This window comes from Grammomys surdaster, unplaced genomic scaffold (genome assembly GCF_004785775.1).
Source record: "Grammomys surdaster isolate TR1022 unplaced genomic scaffold, NIH_TR_1.0 130, whole genome shotgun sequence".
Lineage (NCBI taxonomy): Eukaryota > Metazoa > Chordata > Mammalia > Rodentia > Muridae > Grammomys > Grammomys surdaster.
Window position 1 is genome coordinate 23,614,142 of NW_021604588.1, and position 11,629 is coordinate 23,625,770.

At 42.3% G+C, this 11,629-nt stretch overlaps 1 long non-coding RNA gene across 1 annotated transcript in view; it reads right to left on the reverse strand.

Annotated features, from left to right (window-relative positions):
• Positions 1 to 10,253: 10,253 nt before the first annotated feature.
• Positions 10,254 to 11,629, reverse strand: part of LOC114612568 — a 4,802-nt gene continuing 3,426 nt past the window's right edge. Inside the window, exon 3 of the long non-coding RNA XR_003710048.1 lies at positions 10,254 to 10,350. This is a non-coding gene — a long non-coding RNA (uncharacterized LOC114612568). The remainder of the gene's footprint in view (positions 10,351 to 11,629) is intronic.

An 11,629-nucleotide genomic window follows, 5' to 3' on the forward strand; every position in this document is an offset into this window, starting at 1 on the left:
ATTTCAATATCATTTATAAGTACTTTTCTTTTTTGTTTTGGCCTTTGATCATCTATAGCAAATACTTGTTTTTTGATTTCTCCTGAGTTTTCTATTTTATCTGCTGAAGCTGCTCTAGCTTTGACATTTGGGGAGTTAATGGTTATATCTAGAGCAGAACTACATACTTGCTCTGCAGATGAGTTTCTCCACTGATGACCTAAAATGGCTGACTTGAATTTGATATCAGGGCCTGTGAAAGGCCCCCTAGGGCATTTCTCCAGGGGCTACCTTGCCTGCCCCTTACTGATCTGCATTCACTAGTCTGATGTCTACCTTTGACACACCTTCTGCGTATTCTGGAAGGCTGAGGGCTTCTTTCTGGATTATAGCTAGAAAATACATTGCTTCTAGGAATGCCTTGTCTATAATCCCTTTTCAAATAAATAACCTTGCTTACCACAAATAAAACATGGCAGTTTGATCTTTTTTCTTAAAATCTTTAGAGATTATTTCTCCTATTAAGCTTACATCATAAATATGAGATCCACTATCAGTCGTATTTCTAATTAATTCACTATTGGTGTTGATCTTGCCTTTAGAGGTCTGATCATATTTTTGCATTCAGAATTAGCATTTTTGAAAGCCAGAGATTTTATTAATATTTGGCTAGCTCTGGATTCTGATAATCTACTATTTACAGCTGAAGTTAATCTTTGTTTAAAAAAAAATCATTGAATGCTTCCTTTGGACCTTATATAATTTTGGTAAACAGTTCACAATTTTTCCGTTTCTTCAAACTTGTCCCAAGCATTTAAAGTTGCTTCATGATACAGCGACATGGGTACATTGTTGTCTTTAATCTACATTTGTACCTCAGCGTACCAACCTTCATCTAGCAACTGATCAGCAATTGATCTGGGAAATATTGATACCTCTAACCTGTTTCTCTGTTCTATCACCTTAGCTTCTTTCCATCATGACTACCTTTGTAACTGTACTCTATTTTGAATTGCCCAGGAACTTAATATCTATCTGCTTCACAAATGGTGAATGCATAACATATGAAATTATAGCTTCTTTAAAATTTTTTTAAATATAGCATGTTTATAGAATGGCATCCAAATTCTCTATAACCTTGGAGGTGTCTACCATTTGCTGATTTTTTTTTATAATAACTGTATAAGTTATGGTTGGTTTTCAACAACTTTTGGCTGAACTTCTTTAATTTTATCATACAGGGGTGCAGTAAGCTCTGGTCTTAATTTCTTTGTCTCTGTCTGAGTATATTTTATTTATACATTTTTTCTGATTTTTCTTCTAAGGCTTGTCTCTTATCAATCTACTTGTAATTTATTAGCCAGAATTATAACAGTAAATCCTTAACCCCCAAAATGTCCATATAAAGAACTCAAAACTCAATCGAAATTGATACAAACTACACACCTAGATTGAACAAATGTGTCTTATATTATTGTCCTTTTATGATATCTATAGTTATCTGTATATATTTTAGGCTATGTGGATCTGGTTTATCTTCTTCCTCCATTTTCTCTCTGTCCATCTCTCGCTATCTCTCTGTTCCTCTGTCCCCTCTCTAAAACTTTCAATTCTGCCTTCTTTTTCCACTGCCCAATCACAGACTCTAGCCTTATCTGACTGATATTTCACCTAACCTCACCTGTGTACACACAATAATCTACACTATCCTATTAAGAATAGAATATGAAATACCAGGATAGTAAACATAACCAGTATTGAGCCAATCTCAATTAAGTCTTCTTTTCATTTTCTGTTTCTATTTCTAGACCATCTAAGATAGCATAGCATGTTACAGGGCCCAAACACCCTGTGTTATTTTATCCTTGCATATCTTATTTTTCATAATTTTTCTTAACTGTCTCTCTGGGGAATTTTGAGGTATATTATCAAGTCTGATGATTTTTCAGCTCCCCCCCCCAACACACACACATACTGTTTCTATGTGTCTGCAGCTGGTGTCTGCTCCACCACTCTCCTACGGTGTAGGCTCTTTCTGCTGCTCAGTTAGCAAATGGTGCAAGCTCAAGAAACTGTGGTCTCCAGTTTTTCCAGTGAGTCACAGTGTGAGTCGTGCCTCCAGCCTAGCAGCTTGCTGGCTTCTCTAGAGTAGTATGTGGCTTTGGGAAGTGCTCACCTGTGGAGCTGTGTGCCCTGGGGCTGTGGTTCCCTGCTCTATTTGCCTGCTCACAAGGCCCCCCACTCAAGTGTCTGGCCAATGGGCCTGCACTTCCATGAGTGAATTCTCACATTTTCTGGCTTTTGCTCCTTAATTTAAAACTATTGGTTAGATATAAATGACTACGGCCAATGACTGGAGGGATCAGAGACAGGTGGGTTTGAGTTACCTGGATGATCTGGGTGGAAAAGAGAGCATGATGAAGAGAGAGGAGAAAGTGCCATTAGAGGACAGGTACCCTAAGTGGTACACTGCTGGGGAGGTAGCCAGACAAGAAGTTAGAAGAGTAGATTAGGGGTTACCTCCAGTAATTGTCAAAGCCAAATAAAATCACCACAGTCTGAGTCTCATTTATCTGTAAACTAGTTGGGGATAAGTTTAAATTGGTTGCACTACAAATCTACAAATGGGCTAACCAACTTGAAGCAAGAACTTATCTAGAATTCAAGTTTAGATTACAGGTATACTGGGTATTGTGTTTATAAAACGGCAGCATGAGGGGGTGCCTTGGCAGGCCCTGACAAGGTGTCACCCTGAAGAATAAAGCCATGTAACAGGCCTAATATAAAAGGGAGTTTATTTGGGACCTGGAGGAGTGGGTAGAGGCAGAGGAAAGAGGGGGACAGAGAAGGACAGGAAGAGTGGAAGAAAGAAAGAGGGGGAGAGACTGGAGCTTCTTAGAGTGAGCAAAGCTTGTACCTGGCTGTTGCTAGGTAACTGTTGAGCAGAGTCTAGAGAAAATGTTAACCTCCAGTAGAGACATAACACTCCCCTGCTGCTAAGAGAGATTAAGGCAGTGCTAGGGCTGCTCTGGACCAATTGGACCATAGCCCTGGATGGAAAGCACACATACTGCAGAGGCCCATGGAGAAAAACAGCAGCCTAATCTAGGCCCATTAAGTCCCCAGACCAGTGCCTGGTGAGAGGTGCTGGCCCAACCAAGCATGGCAGGGCACATGGGCCAGAGACTTGGTAGATGCCAGGGTATGAAGGCCTAGAACTACACAGAAGCACAGCATGTTGAAGAGGCCTGGCCAGGCTGGCCTGAGCTAGGTGAACAACTGAGGCAGGGCTAACACAGCACAAGGTACAAACTAAAAAGTTCAAGAGTCTAAATTGATAGGGTGTTGAGTCTAAAGAACAAAAGAAGGGAAATTAAACATTAAAAATCATAGAGAGAAATATTTAATTTAAGTATAAGAAAGTCCTTAGGGAGAAGTTTTGAAAGTAAAAAGAAAAAATGTTTTCCATATTTGGGACTGAGAGAAACACAATGACAAACTGCATCTGGATTCAATATGATGTTGCACTGCTTATCAGCATACAAATGGATTTTTTAAAAAAATGATTACAATGTTGTATGTTCTCTTTGGGAGAAACCAGAATAAGTCAAATTTGAAGAAAAAAGAGATTGAAAAATTAGATACTAGATTAGAGACCATAAAAGAAAGGTTGAAAGAATCTTTAAATCAAAATAGAAAACCCTCAGAAGAGTACAATCTTGAACTTACAATAACATCAAAAAAACATAGATAGGAAGTTTCCACAGGGGCTTAAGGAATTAGAATGGCAGCCCATAGAAATAGAAAATATTGAATTAAGAATCCATATTCTGCTTATGGATGTTAATTTAAAGCATGTTAAGTTAAAGCAATGCCATACAATGGAAAGTGTGTTTTATTTTATAGTTTGCAGAATTGAGATACGTACACCTGTAGATACATCATACAACTGATACATGTTCAGAGCTCCAATGGGCTTCTGCCTTGAGTTCTGAGGGGGTGATTCTGAGATTGCACATTTATTAGACGATGGCTATCTTGGAGATGGCTTTACAGATTAAAACTGATGATGCTCAGACATATATGTCCATTAAAATACAACAGTTTTATGGACATCATGGCATGAAGCCTATTGTGGAGATAGCATACAGTCCTACAGGTCACGCCATTATAAAAAGACCTAATAGGACCTTGAAGGAAAGGTTCATAGAACAAAATATGGATGCTTTCTTGACTTTAAATTTTTAAAAAGTCAATGAGACAAATGGCACAACTGCTAAGGTACACTGGATTTAAGAAAGGACTGCTGAATTAGATCAGCCTATTAAAAATCCTAATTCCAAAATGGGAGAAAGGGGATATGTTATGGGGGTTGGGGGGAAGAGATTTTACATTTGTTCCATCAGGAAAAGAAAAGCCATATCTTCCATCCAAATTAGTGAAAATAAGATTTGACCAGGGAAGACACACTGAAAATCTTGGCTACAGACAAAGAGAGCGATTGGCAAGATCAAGAAGACAGGTAATGTAGACACTGATCCTGCTACTTGAGAACAGCTCTGAGACTGGCTGAGACATTAGAAAAAAGTCTTTGCATGGCCAATAGATCTTGACTACAAAATCTTTAAGACTTTTCATACCATTCTTAAATGGAATAGACAAAATTAATATGATAATCTGACATATAATCCAAACAAACTTGCAAAGAAAGACAAATGTCTTTTATCTGCTCAACCAAAGAGAAAATTGTCCTTAATTGATCTTTGCACCCTGAACATTCCATACAAATGTCTTTATAGAACTACATATTGCTTGTAAGGTATGTATACTATAGATTGGAAGGCCAGGAGGGCAGCCCTGACAGGATCCAACCTCCAGAATGCTGGGATGCTTGGTCCTGCCTCATCTGACGCTGTTTCCAGAGACTTGTTTGTTTCAATGTTTCCAGGGACTTGTTTGAGAGCAACTTCAGGAAGGGCTGCTAATCCCAGATGACCTTGGTTCTTCCAGCCTTTCAGACTGATCCAGTCAAGACTTCACTTAATCAACACACAGAGACTGGACAACAAATGCTGTATCAAGCTTTCTTAAGAGTAATCATTTTTCTAATTTTCTTGGGTCCCCTAAAAATGAATCCTTTGCCCCAATTCAGCAGGGATCAATTATAAGTAGACCATCATCCCAGTTCCTTAAGTTGGGGTGGATGGTTTTAGACATTTTTTTGAGTTATAGATATATTGTAATTTTAAGGGATGATTACAAATAATTGTGACCTTGGGTAGGAAAGAAATGAAAAAACAAGTATTTCTTTTCTTTTTCCATTTCTTTTCTCCATCTTTCTTTCTTCCTTAGGTAAGTGAAGGATTGAAAAGGAAAAGAGGGGATATAGAAATATTATAAGAAATTAGACAAGTAGGGGTGGATTATTCAACCTACTCTTAAACCAAAAAACCATTTTATAGTCATAATCTTACATTGGTAGTGATATCTATATTTTGACACAAAATAGAGGATAAATTTTCTCACAATGGTACAGAATTTTGTATATTCATACAGTTTTAAAGTTTCCATTGGCATATATATTTCTGCTGCTTTACACCCTGGACTACTGACCGTACTTGTCTTTGGGGATTGGAGGTGAGGTCCTGTGGAATCAGCAGCTCAGACTCCAGAAGCTAGTGAAAAAGCTGCAGGAAGCTCCTGAGAATACCACCACCACTCACTTATTAATCCTCAGTAGTTCCCTTTATAGCCTCCACCTGCATCCCATTGGTCCCAAGCAAGTGTGTCTTCAAAGTGTCAGTTCTTGATTAGCTGGCTTTGTCTGCATCACCAAGTTTTAGGCTCTCAGGCAGTCTTCAATTAGGTCCTCATGTGGAAGTTGCCTCCTCAGCTGTGCAGACTCCAACCTTTATGTGGGGGCAGTTACTGCTCCATCAGTGAAGCCTGTCATTCCTCCTACATTTCTACCCTTTTGGTTTTAGATTTTGACAGCCTAGTGGGATTGCCTCCACATTGTTGGCCCAGGCTTGGAGGATTCCCAGTATATTGGACTGTGACTGTCTTAGGTTGTGCTGCCTTCCAGGATCTTACCCGTCATTGACAACAAGCCCTCAAAGAGACATCACTCTGGAGGCATGTCGTGCAAGGAGGAGATGAGGAACGGACTACATGGTGGTCTCATGGATCTCTGCCATCCAGGCTTTGATCACTTCCTTAGGGGTGCCATGATCAGATTCTTGAGAGCCATCAGCACCTGGAGGGTCACCTCATTTATGGAGCTCTGCCTGGAAATGTGCTGTGCAAGACACTTAATATTATTATAACAATTCCTCCTATCATAGTGTAAGTGGCTATCCATAAGGGATCTGAGAGCCCCTTGATACTGTCCCACACTTTTCCTAAGAAGCTGGCATCTAGGAAGAGCATAGACACCCTGTTTGCATTGAAGTTGGCTATGCTCTCCCTTAACAGCACAGAATAGCTAAGGAATTTATCTAACCAGGTACCTTCAAGATATTGAGCCAACTCTTGTTGGACTTCAGTGGTGTTATGTACCTGATAAGGGGTTAGGCAGACTGAGTAAAGCCACAGGTCACAGGTCAATAGAGATATGTCCCTAACAATGGCAAACTCTTCTGCCAGGTTAATCTGTTGTTATAAAATGTAGATGGCTTGATAAAGATATTGGTTTAATACCACCTGTGCCTATAGTGCCTCAGCTGACTTAGAGACTCCCGTATTGACAGTCTCTACTGTTATGGCTGTCTGGGTCAAGGCAACAACAGCTGTTGTCACCCTAGCAATGCCTGCAATGATGGTCTCAATGATGACAGCCATAATACCAAAATCCCTCTTCCCCCAGTATAGGGGTTATAAGTAACTTTGGGCCATCAGAGTGACAACATGAAAGTGAATGGTATTTACCACAGGCACCCAAATGGCAGCTGGATCCCTCATCAAGATGGCCATTGTTGAAAACCTCATCCAGCAGACAATCAGGAGACATTTTTCATTAGAGCAGTTAAGGCTGCCTCTGATAATGGAGGTATTGGTCATCAGAAAGAAAAAGGGAGGTCAGATACAGACTGGGGTGGCGTTCCAGTCAACCTGGCTACCAATGGTCACATTCATGGGGGGGGGGCGCCCCAGTCCACATTTTCCCTGACTGATTTATATGCAAATATGCCCCGTTATAGAGGTATAGATATCCTGGTTGCACTGAGGTTGCAGCCACCTTTTAAGAGAGTAAGAGGGGGCATAGATCAAGACAATTCAAGGGGCCACATCGATCCCAATTGCTCATAATGGGGTCATATCGAAATCTAATGGGATTCCTGTTTGACATAAGAGTAATACTGGAAGCATCATGTGAGATAAACCTCCACATACCAAGTATGAGGTTAGGTGATAATATCGGGTAGTCCCCGGTGAATCTTATAGGCTGGCAGTGCTCCCAAGGGATAGGAAGTTCCATGAAACTGGTTATTTGAGGGACCCCTGGAAAGTGAAGCAGGGGTGGACATGATATGTTTGGGGAATCCTTTGGGAATTTGTAATCAGTAATGGGAACGTAAAGTTCCATGCCTAACATGGTGCCATAAGCCCCCTGAAAGTACTCTGTGGTCATATTGTGTTGTTGGCTGCAAGGGCAGATGGAGGAGACATTGGTGGTAAAGCAGAGAATTTCCTCCGTGGGACAGGTGCTTTCCAATCATCATGTAGTAGTGACTGAGCCCATGAAGGGTAAACCCAAACTCACATTGGAAGAGAAAAGAACAGGGTAGGCTGGGGAGGTCACTGCCACAGGCAAAAGAATGGGGGGCAGGGACACCAAAGCCCAGAGCTCATCAGCACTTCCAGGCTGAAGAAAAATTAATAAACACAGTATGCACATTACCTCTCCCAGTCCTGGTCCTCTCCTGACTCCTTCATCATCCCCAGTCCGTGGTTTGGACGAACATTTCTCAAGGACACCCATACTGGCGCAAATGCATCCTGGGAGAAAACACAAGTATAACCTTGCCCCCTTGTCAGAAGTGGAGTGAACAGTTGCCATTGAAAGGTTATGGTCCCTCCATCTGACCAAAGGGAGGGGTATATCCCTGGGCAAAAGCACCCAATGTTTGTAAGCAGAGCTCAGCCCCTTCTCATCGAAGGAGAGTGTTCACATGAAATAGGATCTCCACCGATGCTAAATGTGGAGTTCCATGCCTAAATCTCTTTTGGATTCTGGGGAGGTGACTCAAGCAAGTACTTCCTTCAAGGAGCAAATTGCTCTTTCCACGATTGTTTGGCCTTGGGGATTATAGGGTATCCCAAAGGAGTGACTGACCCTCCATGAGGATAGAAAGGCACTGAACTGCAGAAATGAGTAAGCAAGTCCATTGTCAGTCTTGACTATCCAAGGCACTCCCATTACCAGCATTGCTGATTTTATGGCCTTAATAGCATGAGAGGCCTTTTCACCTGCCATGCCCACCATGTATGCAAAGGCCGAGCAAGTATCCACCACAACATGTACATACCTATGATTACCAAAGTCTGGGTAATGAGCAACATCCATTTGCCAAGTTTCACTGAGAAGTAGTCCTCTAGGGTTAACTCCTGATCTGCCAAGGAGTCCCAATGGTGCAAGAGGCGCACATGTTGCACAGGACCTTGCAAGATGTTTACATTGCATCATAGCCAATTCAGCTAGGAGCTTATGCAAATTCTGAGGGGAAAGGTGAAATTGCTGGAGTAACATTCTGGTTTGTTCTAGCAATTCCATGTCTACAGCCATAATCCATAATCAAGGCATCAGTCCTCTCATTTCCTTCAGTAAGTATACCAGGCAATTTAGAATGTGATTTTATGTGTGAGATGAACCAGGGATGTGCCCTGTTCTTGAGAGCCTTTTGTATAGATTGCATGCAGACATGTATAGGGCTGTTTTGCCCTTTAATATAGGAGGACAGGCTACAGACAGCCTGTACTGCATATTGGCTATCTGAGAAACATTGACTGGCTCCTGTTGACAATACTCAAAAATTTTCAGGAGTCCAAATAATTCACCTAGTTGCTCTGAGACAGGATTAGGAAAAATGTGAGTTTTGTCCCCCACCCCCATATCTGGATAAAGACTCTGTATCTGGCTTTATTAACATCAGAAAAGGCCATAATTGCCTTGGGAATAGAGTGAGCTAGGTATGCTATGGGATTTACCTGTAATTGGCAGCTGGGGGAGAGCAGTAAGCTGCTTGGCTTGTGGTGGGTGATTATCCAATGAGCCTATGAATCCTGCCACCATTTCTTGAAAGCTTATGGAATCTGCTCATGATGATTGAGACTATCATAGAGAGAATGGTAGAATTATTTTGTCTGGTTCCCTATTAGAAGTTCTCCTTGCTAAGCCTCTTGCCTTAAGGGCGAGGTAGAAGGCAATCTCAAACTTGAAGGTAAACTTAAGTACATCAGAGTGGGCCTGGTGCAACCATATGAGGGGCCCATTCTGCCATAGCACTCCTAGGACACCTCACGGGACCACAGAATTATGATCAGGATGGGTTTCTCTGGATCATTCCTTTCCACAGTTGATATAGAAAGGAGTGCCATAGCTTTCTGTAGCAGGTTGCTAGCCTCAGATGTTAGTTTAATGCTGGTGAAGTGGCCACTAAGCCCCTCCAAGAGAGAGGTGCCTCATCTCCTGGCCTGGAATCGGCAGTAAAGGTTTGAGCCAGTTAACAGTTCCACATAATTGCTTTAACTCTACAGGGGAATAGGATTATTCAAATCCGTTTAATAACTGCTATTACAAACTGTTTAGGGTAATTAAGTAATGCATGTTAATAATCAGGCAAATTCATGATGTTGTCAGTGTAAGATTCCGGTGTGATTTGGACAGACAACACGAGGTTGACCCAGTTCCATGGGAAGGGGTTTATTTAGGGAGGGGAGCGGGAGAGAGGAGCAGGAGAGATGGCGGAGGAAGCAATGAGAAGAGGAAGAGAGCGAGGTTGGGGCGGTCTCAAATATTTAAATGGTTGATGATGTGTAACTTCCAAGGTACAGGTGAGCAAGACAGGTGAATTCTGGGAGTGGTTGCCTCAGTAACGATGCAGAAGTCACCTGGCCCCTGAATGTGATGTCACTGGGTTCAGATTTATACTAACATACCCCAGTTTTTCTTATTATAAAAAAAAAAAAAAGGAGAGGGGAAGCCGATGGTGAAAGAGGAATTGGGGCGCTGTGTCTCTTAAACTACTTCCTGCTGTGTAGGGGCATAGTCCGTTGGGGGGAAGAGCTGGCTTTTTCACCATCGGGGCCCATTCTGTGGATGTGTGTACCAGGCTCTTCTGTGGACAGCAACTGGTAATCCTGTAACAAGAACTGATTAATAAACTGGTTAGAAATAATACCAGGAGGATGGCAAGAAGGGTGTTATAGGAGAGTATCTGAACTGGAGGTCTCACATTCCCCAAAAATGGTATTCTTTGGGCGAACTGGCGAAGACCATCTTCTTTGGTTGTCAGGACACCTGGCATCTGTCAGTTCTGAAGCACCACAGCTGGAATCTCACGGGTCTTGTATGTAGAAACGAGTGTCTTGCAGTGTTGGTAGAAGAAGTGGTTGGTCCGTGAACCTAGCATATGTATCTAAAAAGACCAGTACTCTTCTATCTGGGCAAAAGAATGCAAGTATAGAGGACATAATATTTAGATGGGCTATCAGATATAGGGATGGTTCTTGGATGCAGTTTGGATTGGTTCTTGGCGTCTGGCTATGGAGCAATTTCCTGACCCTGTTTGGAAAGACTGTTTGTTATCTGTGGGTGTCTCTTGAACCTCGTATATCCAGATGTGAGGGCTGACCTGGATAAAGACAAACAGCAGGGGGAGGACGAGAAACACATGTCTAGTCCAGTGGGGTCAAGCTCGGCTGCTGGAGTGGAGTCTCATTTTCTGGGATTGAGGACAAGGTGGGTGATATCGATGTCCTCTGGAGCTTAATAGAGCACGGTCCTGTTAGAGTTGACGTGTATGAAGGAGAATCGATTTTAGATGGGGGAGTGAAAGGCTTAAGGTGAGATAAGTGGACCCAATGAGGGAGTCCTTCAAGTTTAGCAGCTGTAGGGGGTCATGAGGATTACCTTAAAGGGACCCTGCCATTTGGGAGAGAGAGGTGAGGGCCGATGATCTGAAGGGGAGAGAAGCACTTGGTCTCCAATGTTGACAGGCAGTGGACAGGAGACAGTGTATGGTTGAGGTAGATGGTGGTCAGCAAAATTCCACAAGAGAGAACGGAGGTGGCAAAGTAATGGGGTGAGCAAATGGTCTAGGAGGGGGAAACATTTAGGTGAAAGACCAGGAGTTAGGACTGGACGTCCATACATGAGTTCAAAAGGTGAAATGAGGAGAGGTCGCTTGGGAAGGGCTTGTAGCCTGAAAAGAGCCAGAGGTAGGAGTTTTACCCAGTCAAGGTGAAGTTCCTGTGACAGCTTGACAAGAGTGGTTTTTAAAGAGCGGTTGGTTCTCCCTACCTTACCTGAAGATTGAGGATGATAGGGGATATGAAAATGCCAGGGCAGGCAGATTTCTGAGTTCAAGGACAGCCTGGTCTACAGAGTGAGTTCCAGGACAGTCAGAACTACACAGAGAAACCCTGTCTC